This window comes from Rattus norvegicus, chromosome 13, assembly GCF_021556685.1.
Source record: "Rattus norvegicus strain SHRSP/BbbUtx chromosome 13, alternate assembly SHRSP_T2T, whole genome shotgun sequence".
NCBI classification, from domain to species: Eukaryota; Metazoa; Chordata; class Mammalia; order Rodentia; family Muridae; genus Rattus; species Rattus norvegicus.
The window spans coordinates 93,977,995-93,992,304 of record NC_141546.1 but is presented as its reverse complement, the minus strand read 5'-3'; the positions used below and the strand labels follow the sequence as shown (position 1 = coordinate 93,992,304).

Genomic DNA, 14,310 nt, shown 5'->3' with positions numbered 1-14,310 from the left:
TTAAGATTTTATTTTTTGTGCATTGGTGTTAGGAGGGATTCAGGACCCCTAGAACTGGAGTCCTCTGAACAGAGACATGTGGGTGCTGGGAATTGAACCTGGGTCCTTTTTGGTTTTTTTGGTTCTTTTTTTCGGAGCTGGGGACCGAACCCAGGGCCTTGCACTTCCTAGGTAAGCGCCCTACCACTGAGCTAAATCCCCAGCCCCTGAACCTGGGTCCTTTGAAAGAACAACCAGTGGTTAAGAAACACTGAGCCATCTCTCCAGCCCCCACAAACTACTCTTTTCATGACCAAGAAACAAAGATATAAGGAGTTGGTTCCTACATTCTCTCTTGTAGTCATCTCCCCAGTGATTTAAGGACTTTAGCTCCCACCAAAGCCTCCACCACCTCCAAACAGTAGTTCCCCAGAACCTCAGAGCTTAGATCTAACACAGAGACACCAACCATCAAACCAGATACATCACATACCAAGATCAGTAGGAGGAAGAGGCCAGAGCGTGGTGGCACTTGCTTTTAATCCCAGCACTCCGGAAGCAGAGGCAAGCAGATCTCTGTGAGTTTGAGGCCACCCTGGTCTGCAGAGTGAATTCCAGGACAGCCAGGGATACACAAGAAAGAAACCCTGTCTTGGAAAAAGAAAAGAAAGATTCTGAGAGTTCTACACATGCCTACTACCTAGAACCAATCTTTTAATACATGGGCCTGTAGGGGACATTCAACATCTAAGCTATAACAGGCTATCGATACATTTTTGATTGACAGCCTAGCCTTTATTGGCTGAGCTATCTTTCTAGCTCATGCTGTAGATATAGAACTCCTCGATTTAATTTTGTAGCTGTGTTGTTTGTATCCATCTAAAAAGTCATTTAATGCCCTCCAGCAAGCATTCCCAGGGAGCCTCGTGTGTGTTAGGATCCTAAATAGGACCTATAAAGACATGGCTATGACAGCATCATTGCTATCCCTAATTTGGGATTGATAGCTTAATCGTAATCAATGTAAATATGATGTAAATGAGGGGAGGAACTAATCTAACTCAAGAAATCTATAAGCAAGATACTTGACCCAGGATATAGAGTTGGCGGTGCCAAACACTGTGCTGAGCACCCTCGTGTTATATGATAATTGTTTTAATTCACTGAGAAAGCTCTGAGAAGAAGCCAGTACTGGCCCAGATTAACAGGGTTTAGATATAGAAGAATTGAAGAATAATTGAGGGAACTATTTTAGGTAAGTATTTTTTTTTTAAAAATCACAATGAACAAAAAAAGTCAAATTCTAAATAAAGTCAATGGTACTGAGCAAAGGCTCTCTGCCAAAATGAGCAAGGTAGGTGAGGGAAAAGGAGAGAAACATGTTCACGGGCCCAGGGGAGAAATGTATGCCGCCACTGGCTGGTTATTGCTGATTGTAACAGGAAGTGAAAATAAGGAAGACAAGGCAGGTAACATGGTTGGCACCAGCCAGCTGATCCAGATGAAAACTGCAGATAATGTGGAGTCTAGGGAGAGGTCTTCATCACTAAAAGGCTTGCTGTGCAAGCAAGAGGACCTGAGTTAGGTACCAACACCCACGTAGAAGCCAGGGTCTGCTGGACACTGCTCTGGAGAGGTAGAGGCAGGAGGATGAGTAGGGCCAGCCACTCTGGCTGAATCAGGGAGCTCCAGTTCAGTGAGAGACGCTGACCAAACCAAACCAAACCAAACCAAACCAAACCAAACAACCAAACAAGAAAGGCTAGAGAGTTGTTTTAGTACATTATGATACCTGCCATTAGGCCTGGACCCTAGTTCAATCCCAGAGACACACATGGTAGACAGAACCAAGCTTTTTAAAGCTGTCCTCTGAGATACTCACATACGCACCTTAAATAAATAAATGTAATACACACTTCTGTCAGGAGTGTGTGATTTTACATGGGTTACAATTAAGAAATTGCTCTGAGCTAAGTGATAGTGCCACATGCATTTTTATCCTAACACTCTGAAGGAAGAGGCAGGCAGATCTCTGAGATGCCAGCCCTGTCTACAGAGCAAGTTCCGGGTAGCCAGAACTACACAGGGAAAAGCCCTGTCTTAAAAAAACAAAAACAAAGGGTTGATGATTTAGCTCAGTGGTAGAGCACTTGCCTAGCAAGCACAAGGCCCTGGGTTCGGTCCCCAGCTCCGAAAAAAAGAAAAGAAAACAAAAACAAAAAAACACAAGAAAATAAATTGCTTTGAGTCTTAGAAGAGGCTTGACTTTGGGCTTTAGAACGAAGTAGAGACTGAAAGACTGAGGGGACTTTTGAAATTGAACCAAATGCTTTTGTATTATGATATGGCCATGGGCCTGTAGGGGTCAGGGAGTGGAATGTGGTGACTTTCCTGAGAATGGTCTCATATGTTTGAATACTTGGCTCCTAGTTTTCTTATCAGTGCCCAGCTCAAACACACAAACTCTTGGGAAACATGCTCAGAGCACATCCAAGCTATAACATGCATATTGTCTGGGCCTACTTCATATTAATTCAGGACATATATTGGCACCAAAAGGTAAAAATACATTTGCATCTCAAATATGACAGTTATTTTGGTTGTTGATATCTGGATGATAGTAAAATGAAAAGTATTCTAATAACATACTGTGCTGTCTGGTTTTATGTCAACTTGACACAAACTAGAGTCATTTTTTAAAAGAAGGAAATTCATTTGAGAAAATGTCGCCACGAGATTAGACTATGGTACATTTTTCTTGATGAATGGCTCAGCTCACTGTGGGAGGTGCTATCCCTGGGCTGATGGTCCTGGGTTCTGTTTAGAAGGCAGGCTGAGAAAGTGACGAGGAACATTCAGGAAAGCAGTCCTCCTGGCCCCTGCATCAGCTCCTGCCTCCAGGTTCCTGCTGTGCTTGGACAGTGATGTGTAGGTACAAGTGAAATAAAGTCTTCCCTCCCCAAGTTGCTTACGGTCATGGTGTTTTAGTCACAGTAATAGAAACTCTAACTAAGACACACACTTATTTTTATGGCGTGTCGGCTTGAGCTAATTACCCACACACACCTAGCTGTCAGACACACTATTTCTGCAGTTGCCATCTGTTGCCTCCACGTGTGAGTTGTCACATTCCGTATGTGATGTGACTCACGGTCCTCAGAGAAGACTGCATTTTGTTTCTCTGTCAGTGACACCCGTCCCTGTCTTCCAGGAATATATGCAGACTGGCAAAGGCTCCAACCCTTGTCCCACCTAGACCCAGGCTCTGTTATCCCCTGGGTCATAACCTTGGCTGCCTAGCATTAATAATAATTAATAATAGTTGAGTAAATGCTGGGCTCGACTGGCTTTAGGCCTTTGTCCTTTTCTCTTTCACTCTTGCTCTCTCACACACAAATGAATGCTTCCCAAAAGTTTTACTTTTTTTTCCTATGTGTTATATGAACTTAATAACATAAATATATGCAAAACTCCAAGTGCTTATAAGAAGAAAAAACATATTGTAAAACATCTTAAACGACACACATTTTATAATCACAAGGGTAATTGTGTTAGCTAGTATCAATGTCAACCTGACACAAGCTAGAGTTATCTGAAATGAGGGAACCTCAACTGAGAAAATGCCTCCATAGGAGCCAGCAGTAAGGTATTTCATTAATTAGTGATTGTTCGGGGAGGGCCCTGCCCATTGTGGGTGGTGCCATTCTGGGCTGGTGGTCCTTGATCCGATAAGAAAGCAGGCTGAGCAAGCCAGGTGAAACAAGGCAGTAAGTAGCACTCTTCATGGCTTCTGCATCAGCTCCCGTTCCCAGGTTCCTGCCCTGTTCAAGTTCCTGTCCTGGCTTCCTTCCATGATGGACTACAATGTAGAGTGTAAGCTCAATAAACTGTTTCTTCCCCAACTTGCTGTTTGGTCATGGTGTTTTGTTGCTGCAATAGAAACCTTAAGACAAGTTAGTACCAGGGTAATTAGGCATTGCTGGGACAGACCTGGCCATGTTTTTGTGAGGATTGTGGAAGGACTTTTGAACTTTGGGCTAGAAAAGTCAATGAGTTTTAAAAGCAGTACAGATGATGGAGGCCTGGCTTGTGAAATTTCAGAGGGAAGCAATGACCCTACCAGGCTTTTTGTGTGAAGAATCTGGGGTTCTGGTCAGCTGGGGCTGAAGAGTTGGCTGTGATTAACAAGATACCGGAACTATTAAAATGAAACCTCTGCTTTGCTGGAATGCTCAATGCTGATTGCCTGGAGCTGAGAAATTAGTGGTGATTAAGAAGAGATCATCATTGAGATGAATCTTCTGTGAAGTGTTTCTGAGAGCACACAGAAGCTGTGACCCAGAAGTGGCTGTACTGGCTGGTGTTACATGTGAACTTGACACAAGCTTGAGTCATCAGAGAAGAAGGAGCCTCAATTAAGGTAATGCCTCCATAAGACCCAGCTGTAATGGCCAGCTGTAAGGCATTTTCTCAACTAGTGATCAATGAAGGAGGACCCAGACCATTATGGGTGGTGTCGTCCCTGCACTGGTAGTCCTTGGCTCTGTAAGAAAACAGTCTGAGCAAATCAGGGGAAGCAAGCCAGTAAGCAGCACTCTTTCATGGCTTCTGCATCAGCTCCTGCCTCCAGGATTCTGCCGTTTGTTGAATTCCTGTCTTGACTCCCTTCAATGGTGAACAGCAGTATGGTACTGTAAACTGAATAAACTCTTTCCTCTCCCACTTGCTTTTTGGTCATGGTGTTTTGACCATAACGAAGACAGCAACCAAGGTTATACCTCAAGCTGGCAGCTGAACTTGATAATGTAAGAATCACCCAGGTGGTACTGGTTTGGAAGGCATAAAGGGGTCATGAAGAACGGCCAAGTCTTGGCACTGTGAGAGGCCAGGAAAGGCCATTGGTGAAGGTGCCACTTCAGTGGAGGTTGGGAGCCCAGGACGGAAGGAGGTCATGCAAAGGAGTTGAGGTCTGGCACGGTAAAGAGAGCCTAGGAGAAGCTATTGGTGAGGGTGCAGCCCAGTTGCAGCAGAAGACCCCAGCATTCTGGAGATGCTGGTACCATGGTATTATAACCACAAACAGCAGTGGAATGGAGTCAACCAGAGCCTAGAAGACAAGCTGTGTGTGCAGCAGAAGGCAGAGCTGCAGAAGTGACCCAAGTCCTTTGAAGGAGCCTAGAAGATTGTGAGTAGATCCCAGACATTGGGCATTCTGTTATTTATACCGTTGGGAGTTTAATTTTACTTTTTTCAGATTGTGACTGTGCTCTGTTTCTTCTCTTTCTCAGTTAAAAAAAAAAGGTATTTATTTTTTATTTTACCAGAGCCCACAGTTGAGAGTCTTTGAATTTTAAAAGACTTTAGATTTTAAAAGAGATTGGCTATTTTAAAGTGACTGAAATTTTAATGCATTTGAATTTTGAAAGACTGTGGGACTTTTGAAGTTATTTATTATTTTAATATGAGATCTTGCGGATGAATAAGAAAGGAAGAGTTGTGTCTTAATAGTTATGTGTTTGTGTGTGTCACATTGACAAGGGGTCAGCTGTGCTGGCTAGTCTGTGTCAACATGAGATAAGCCAGAATTATCTGAAAGAAGGGCCTGTCAATTGAGAAAATGCCTTCATAGGATCCAGTTGTAAGACATTTTCTTAGTGACTCATGGGGAAGGTCCAGCCCATTGTGGGTGGTGCCATCCCTGGGCTGGTGCTCCTGGGTCCTATAAGAAAGAGGCTGAGCAAACCAGTAAGCAGCACCCCTCCATGGCCTCTGCATCAGCTCCTGCCTCCAGGAGTCTGAGTTCCTGTCCTGGCTTCCTTCCGTGATGGACAACAATGTGGAAATGTAAACTGAACCCTTTCCTCCCGAACTTGTTTTTCAGTCACGGTATTTTGTTGTAACAGTAGAAACCCTAAAACAATGATACAGCCTACAAAAAGTGATGACATCAATACAGAAGGTGTCCACGTGGTAAGAGCTGGTGCTCCTAAATTAATGAAATTATTTGCTTGCCAGTATATAGTTTTATAAGCAGAAAATTTTCCACATAAAGTATTTTGATTTATATATTTATAAATAAATATATATTACATATATAAACTATAAATATATAAAAATGTGGCTTACGTGTGTTGGGGGTGTGGAATGGTTTGGTGCTCTGTTTTATTTGCCTGGGAAGGAGAGTCTTGCTTTCTTATACTAATTTTATCAGGGAAGAACTCACTGGAATCACTAGATGGAGCTCTCTGGTTCTTGCTCATAGGCTGTGTGCTTTCCTTGGCACAAACATTTCCCAAATACAAAGGCCCCAGGCACTCTGATCACTCTTCCCACGGTTTTGACTAGACTTTGACTCTGTGCCCTTAGGCATCTTAGAGGCCCTTCTGTTTCAAGACACAGGTGATACCTGGTTCACTCTCTTGGAGAGATCACGGCCATAAACTAAGCTTTCTTTTCTTCCTCCTCCTGTCCTCCTCCTCCTCCTCTCCCTCCTCTTCTTCCTCCCCTCCTCTTCTTCCTCTTCCTCTTCTTCCTCCTCTTCCTCCTCCTCTTCCTCTCCCTTATCTTTTTCCCATTACCCCTTTACAGCATGGATTCTCACATGCAGTCCAGCCTGGCCTCAAATTTTCTTCCTATCCTCCGTCTCTGACTACTGGATGCTGGGATCACAGATGTACACACTCTACCTAAGCTTCTACCTAAGCATTTTTTAGAGCAACTGAAGCATTAGCCAAACACAAAAGGCCAGTCTTGCCTTTTTGCTGTTTCCCCTATTTTTGTGTTACTGTATGAGGGACATTAGGGACACAATGTAAGCACCAGCAGCAGCAGATTCCGTTCCTCTTCCTGCTTAGCCACGGAATTGTGTATGTCTGTCACAGGAGGTGTGCAAGCACCCACAGTAGACATTGCAACGTGCTCACGAATACCTAGCAATCAATATTAATATGGGAATGTTTTATCTACTTGTGCTCGTCCTGGAGGCACCGACCATTTGTAACAGTCAGGGTTCTCCAGAGGAGCTGAGCTAACAGAAGGAGGTGCCACAGGGGTCCAAGGCCAATGCAGATGCTCCTGGTTCCTTCCAGAACTGGGCAAGAAGCACATGCCCCTGCCACCACCACCCCTGCTAGTCATTAATGCTGTTTGTCTATACAATTCTTTCTGTGTTCTACACACACTGGTGCTACCAAGCCGAGAAACTAAAACTGGTAAAATAGCGAACTCTGGTTTCCTGACTGCCTGCTTGGAGCCACCAGTCTGGATGGAGCTGAAGCAGAAGGCTCGGGGCCTGAGGAAGTGTCAGTTGTAGAGTGAGATGGAACCTGGTGTGGCTCATAGGTCAGGAATAGCCAAAGTGAGGCAAAATGGTGGCCTCACTCCTGAGCCTGTACCAGGAGTACAGATCTGTGAGGGCCTCAGAGACAAGAAGCAGCCGCGCCCACCTACTTCGCCCCCTCTTTTGAAAGTGACAGTCACGATGCCACTTCATGGGTGATATAACTGGTGACAACCATCATCTGGCACAAGGAAAGAAAAGTGTGGGGAGGGGCTGGGGATTTAGCTCAGTGGTAGAGCGCTTGCCTAGCAAGCACAAGGCCCTGGGTTCGGTCCCCAGCTCCGGGGGGAAAAAGAAAAGAAAAGAAAAGTGTGGGGAACAGGCTGCAGCTGAGCTAAGGAAATGCCAGAGAGCCAGAGAGCGCAGGCTTCTGGTTGGTACCAGCTCAACTGGCTATGCCAGCGACCTTGGACATGGCACTCACAGACTCTGACCTCCTGCTTTTTCCAGAAGGCCGAGTTAATTATTGTTCTGTTTGGGAGGATGTATTTTGCAGGAATTAGGGCTGGGGAAAGTCTGAGTTCATGTTCTAACTCAGCCATTTTCTAAGCTTGTGCTGGTGGGTGTCTCTGAATTTCACTGAGTTACTTCAGTTCTTATAAAAGAATGAACGACCTCATAGATCTGATGTGACTTTAAAGTGGGTAACAGTTTTCACCAGGTCCTGGAACACAGTGGGCCTCAACTAAGGTTGGTTTCCCCTGCTTAACTCATGCAATGCTTGCTACCAAGAGACACAGCCTAAACATGTAGCCTGCTCCTATTCTTTAGGAAGGACACTTGGTGACCTTGTTACCCCAAAACGTTAAATTTCAGGAGGCCGAGAGTCATGTTGCCTAGCACTGAGCCCAGCACACCGTCAGCCCTGAACAAACACATCTCTGTGCCAGACACAGGGACAGAAAAACACAGGCCTCGACACATCCATCCATCAGACTGATGTTGGAGAATGTCAGCCTGTTCTTCCTGAGGCGCTCCTGGGAACAGTGGCCCCGTGGCCGCTAATCACGGTGAAGGGACATGCAGAGAAGCAAATGTAGATGGACTCCCGTTCTCACCTACACAACGGACGGAGCGAGTAGAAAACCTGTCTCCTGCCTATGGTAGTTACTTTTCTGTGGCTGCAATAAAATGCCGCAACTGAGAGCCAGTTATAGAAGAAAGAGGGGTTTCGTTGTCGCTTTCCTTGGGGCCGATGGCTCCAGAGGGTTAGCTGTCAATTGTGGTAGCAGGAACAGGAAGCTGAGGGGAGTAGAGACAGACAGAGGACTGGAAGTGGGGTGAGGCTACGGACTCTTATGTAGTGCGCCAGTGCGGCCTTTAGGATGAAAGCTGTTGTTTGTTTTCTGAGATAGGGTTGGCTTTGAACTTGCCAAGAATGACTTCGATATCTGATCCTCCTTCCCTTCCCTCAGCTGCTGGGGTAGCTGTGTGTCTCCATGCCCAGCGATCAAACCCAGGGCTTCCCAATGCTAGGCAAGTTCTGTCTGTGAACCTGAGCGACATCCCTCTAGGTCTGAATCCCCTTCTTGTTGTTGCTTTTCATTTTGTTTCATTTTTTTTCTTTCTAGACAGGTTTCTCTGCATAGCCCTGGCTGTCCTAGAGCTCACTCTGTAGACCAGGCTGGCCTTGAACTCACATGGATGCTTCTCCCTTAGCCTCCTGAGTGCGGGGATTAAAGGTGTGTGCCACCACTGCCCGGTCAGTTCTGATTTCTTAATGTGCTGTAGAAAAGCCTCAGCAGAACATCCGGAGAACATTGTTTCAGACAAAGGCAGAAGGTGGCCTGTGGTTCCTTATCAAAGGGCCCTGTACCTTGTGCAAAGAATCGTCATAAGGCCAGGTGTTTCTGAGAGATCTGTTTCTTAGGGGATGACATGAGAAGGCAGGGGGCAGACAGACACTTCAGTGTCCCTGTCTCAAACCTGGAGCCTGCAGCCTGTGCCACGAATGCTTGAGATGGAGCCCTCAAAATATGCCTGGGCTGTGGAATCCACTTCTTTGTGGGGAAGTACTTGTGCCTGCCCCTGAGCTTTCATGGAACACAAATGCTCAGGGCTATTTTGAGCACCACCCTCTGGAATGACAGCATAACTTGTGTAACAGGAAGTAGGTCACCAACTAATCTCTTCCAAAGTGGCAAGAAACACATCTGCAGATCCCATGGAGAGGGAGCCCCCCAGCTTGACCTCTCTTGCTACCCCACCCACACTCCCCTCAACACTGGAGACACGACAGAGGTTGGCTCATGGATTATGCATTTGCCTTCAGAATAAATTAACTATGATCTGGCTGCACATAACACACAAAGTGGCAAAATTACCAAGTCCCCTAGTTCTTTTATTGGCATTATCTTAGCTGTTGATGGTTGTCATAGAAACCAGCAGAGGTGTCAAGTCTTCTCTTTCCCAACCAGAGGAAGACCTGAAGTTATTCTGATCGGGGCCTTTTAAAAATAGAAACTGCCTTGAACCTAGATAAACAGCCTCAGAGTTCTCCCTCAAAGTTCTGTCTGTTTCGAAAATGTTTTTGCCAGGTGATATTTTTTATTTGCAATTTGCTTGTATTGAAATCTTAAGGGTTGGGAATTTAGCTCAGTGGTAGAGTGCTTGCCTAGCAAGCACAAGGCCCTGGGTTAGGTCCCCAGCTCCGAAAAAAAGTAAAGAAGAAGAAAAAAGAAATCTTAATTAAAAAGAAAAAAAAGAAAAGAAGAAGAAAAAAGAAATCTTAATTAAAAATGGAAAGACAAAATGTTCGGGGGGGGGGGCAGGGAAATGGCTCAGCCAGTGTAGTCCTTGCCTTGTAAACACAAGGAACTGAATTCCATACCAAGGACCAATGTTTAAAAGGCTACATTGTGGCATGCTTTTGTAATCACAGCCCTGGGGAGGCAGAGCCGGGTGATAGATCCACAGTGCTCACTGGCGGGCCTAGCTAGCCCAGTGGGTCTTAGGCCAAAAAATAAGTGGACTGCTCCTGAGTAATGACTGAGGTTGTTTTCTTTCTGGCTTACATACACACACACAGACACACACACAGACAGACACACACACAGACAGACACACACACAGACAGACACACACACACACACAGACACACACACAGACACACACACACAGACACACACACAGACACACACACACAGACACACACACACAGACACACACACACAGACACACACACAGACAGACACACACACATACACAGACACACACACACAGACACACACACACAGACACACATACACAGACACACACACACAGACACACACACACTGACACACACACACTGACACACACACTGACACACACACTGACACACACACACTGACACACACACACACTGACACACACACACACAGACACACACACACACTGACACACACACACACTGACACACACACACACTGACACACACAGACACACACACAGACACACACACATACACACTTACCTCATATGCACACATGTACAGGAAAATATAAAAAGAAGAAAGTTCTTCAGTTACACAAAATACAATCATTCACCAGAAGATGGTTTAAGCAGGGTATGGTAGTACATGCTCATAATTGCAGTACAGGAGAGACAGAATCAGAAGGATAAGAAGTTCAAGGCCTACTTTGGCTACACAGGGAGTTTGAGACTAGCCTGAGTTACTTTCACCTCATCTAAAATTTTAAAAAAATGGCTCTAGTGACACCCATTAAATGGCACATTAGGTCTCTTCAGTCGCTAGAGGCAGAAGCCTAAATCAGCCTGCGTTAGAGATGTACTTACTGGCTTCTCTAGGGAAAAAGGACTTAAAATGACCTGAAATTCTTTGAGGCTTTGCTATAGTTCAGATCTTCCCAGAGGCCTATGTGTTAAAATTGTGGTCCCCAGCGTTAAGGTAAGGATGGAACCTGTCAGAGGTGGGGCCGAGTGAGAGGTCTGCATTGGGAAGGGATTGTGGGAAGGCTGGTGAGGAGTGGGGTCAGCAGGTAGAAGTACTTGCCACAAAAACCCAGTGACCAGTGTTTAACCCCTGGACCCAGGTGGAAGGAAAGAACAGACTTCTGAAGATTGGCTTCATTGGCTTCTGAGGGTGCACCACACTCACACAGACACAGAAATAAGTTAGAAAGGAAAGGCAGTCAGGAAGGAAAGGATGGAGAATGGGACCCCACCCCTTCCTCTTTGCTTTCTCTTCGTGAGGTAACCTCTTTACCTGACCACGAGGTAAATGGGCCTCTGCTGCAGAGTGCTCTCGCCATGATCTACGGTGCCATCCCATGTCTAAAGCACAGGCAAACTGATCATGAACCGAAGCCTCAAAATCATGAACCAAATAAACCTCCTTTCCAAGATGATTTGTCTCAGGATGTGTTCACACTGGATAACTGACTGACAGACTCAATGGCACTGGTAGTCTCCCTGAAGTGCAGTATCATTTTGGCCCTTATCACATCGAGGACCCCTTGGCATGAGGTGCCACCCTGGCTCGTTTTCAAATCTCACATCCAGCTTTAATTATAGGTGGAAGTTGAAGGGACTCTGGCCAGCTTGACTATGGCAAACGTGGGTCTGACTGGCCTTGCCCTTCTCCCAGATTCCCTCTGCCTCACTGAAAACTATTAGATTCCATTCCTAAAGCCAGCCACCAAAGTCTATTTCCTTATTTGTCTCTCCTCCTCCTGAGGCTGACTACCAAGGGCCAGCTATCAATGTACTGAAGTCTAGCTATTCAAAGCCTCCTTTGCCTTTATAAACCGCCACTTGCCTATGAGTCTGTCTCCTCTCTATTCAGGTCAGTGCTTTGTCTCCAGGACAAACATCCCAGTCCCCTCTGCCTTGCTCCTCCTCCTCTCCCTCTATCTCCTGTCTTTGTCTATTTCCTGCCCTTTGTCACTCTGGAGCAAATCCCCTTTATGTTAAGAACCTGGTCTTGAGGGTCCTGAGCTGATCCCATCCCTTACATGAAGGAGATGGGTTCTCAGTGGTTCAAGGTAGACTCTTTGCCAGGAGGGAGATATGAGGAGGGCAGGGCTGTGTGGTGAGAGGGGCGGTCAGCACAGTCCCGCAGTGGGACTGTCAAGGGACACCTCTACATGTTTGCAGCCCCCGCTCAGGGCTCATCTATCCCATTGAGATTATCCTCAGATAGCCAAGAGTTGTAAAGGAGATTAAAAAAAAGAATAATTCTGTCTCTAGTGTGTTTGCCCAAGCTAGCCAATCTATTCTTTGCAGGGATTGAATACCTGTTTCTACCAGGAGAAAGAAACCATGTATCATTGCTGTGACGGAGATTACAGTTGTGGGGGCAGGGGAGGTGATTGGCTTAAAAAAATAATACAGAAAACCCTAATGAACACAAGGAAAGCAGATGTGAAAAGCAATCCAAGGGCCAAGAGAGGACAGGCTCCCGACCCACACCACGGGTCAAGGTCTAGACAGGCACAGATGCGATTCACTGAATGGCAGGGAAGCTGTTGTGGGGCCTCTTGGAGAAACTTCTGGAACTCTGCTCTGGAAGGTGCCATTCATACTTGTTTATGGGGCCTTGCCCTTACCCCAGAGGGATTTGCTATAAATAGCATCGGTGCGAGAGGGCTCCCCTGGTCAGGCTGGGCTGTCCTGTCTTGTCCTCACTGCAAGAGAAAGCAGGTGCCACAGAACTGACCTTAACCCCCCCAGTTACACAAGCTCTCCTGGTGAACCACTGTCACCCCCAGAGCATGCTGCTTTGTGCAGTAAGTCAGGAGGCTGTCTCATTGAGTGTTTTAAGTTTGCCCTCTAGTGGTAAGGGGGGGTCATCACCTGCACTGGAACCAGTGAGGGGCCTTAGAGAGGCCTCTTAGGAGAGCCCAACCATCCAGGACTGATTCCTGAGATCGTAGGTGTGTCGGGGATGAGAGGAGACAAGACAGGGGTTATACCTTGAGAAATGGAGCTGGCACCTACTCTAGGAAAGACTTTTCAGTCACTCAGGCCCAGCCAGGAGGTGTGGGCACATGATTTTAATCCCAGCACTCCCAGCACTCGAGAGGCAGAGGCAGAGGCAGAGGCAGAGGCAGAGGCAGAGGCAGAGGCAGAGGCAGAGGCAGAGGCAGAGGCAGAGGCAGAGGCAGAGGCAGAGGCAGAGGCAGAGGCAGAGGCAGAGGGGCAGAGGCAGAGGGGCAGAGGCAGAGGGGCAGAGGCAGAGGGGCAGAGGCAGAGGGGCAGAGGCAGAGGGGCAGAGGCAGAGGGGCAGAGGCAGAGGGGCAGAGGCAGAGGCAGAGGCAGAGGCAGAGGCAGAGGCAGAGGCAGAGGCAGAGGCAGAGGCAGAGGCAGAGGCAGAGGCAGAGGCAGAGGCAGAGGCAGGCAGATCTCTGACTTCAAGGCCAACCTGGTCTACAGAGAAAGTTGCAGGACAGCCATGGCTACATAGTAAAGCCCAGTCTCAAAATAAAACATAAAACACAACAAAATAATTGTTAATAATCTTCCAGAAATTTCTAGGGAGGCTGAGAAACCTCGGTTCAGTGCAAGATAATGTGTCCCAAGTCCATATATTTATCGAGTCACAAACCAATTCAACTAACATGTGTTGAGGATATAGTGAGGCAGTGCTGGGGGCAAACGGTCGGTCGAGGTGCACAGTAGTCATGGCAACCGTTAGGGCTGATGTGGTCTGTGTCGGCTGCCCAGTAGTGTGACAAGTACCGGAGGCAAAGCAACTTTAAAAGAGGGTCATAGTTTTGGGATTTCAGCTAGTTACCCATGTTGCTCTGGACCCGTGGCAGTAGCGGGTATCATGGGTAGAGCCTGCTGTTTACCTCGAGGCATCGGGGAAGCCACAAGAGGAATAGCAGGAACTCGGGTCTTGAATCTCCTTCACAGTATACCTCTGACTTAAGACCTTCCACAAACGTCTACCTTTTACTTTTTTAAGATGGGGGTTTCTCTGTGTATCCCTGGTCGTCCTGGAACTCGGTCGGTAGACCAGGCTGTCCTAGAACTCAGAGATCTGCCTG

At 46.6% G+C, this 14,310-nt stretch overlaps 1 long non-coding RNA gene across 1 annotated transcript in view; it reads left to right on the top strand.

Annotated features, from left to right (window-relative positions):
* Positions 1-4,018: 4,018 nt before the first annotated feature.
* The window catches only part of LOC148001838 (uncharacterized), a 42,852-nt gene continuing 32,560 nt past the window's right edge, over positions 4,019-14,310 (top strand). The window contains exon 1 of the long non-coding RNA XR_015636211.1: positions 4,019-5,164. This is a non-coding gene — a long non-coding RNA (uncharacterized LOC148001838). The remainder of the gene's footprint in view (positions 5,165-14,310) is intronic.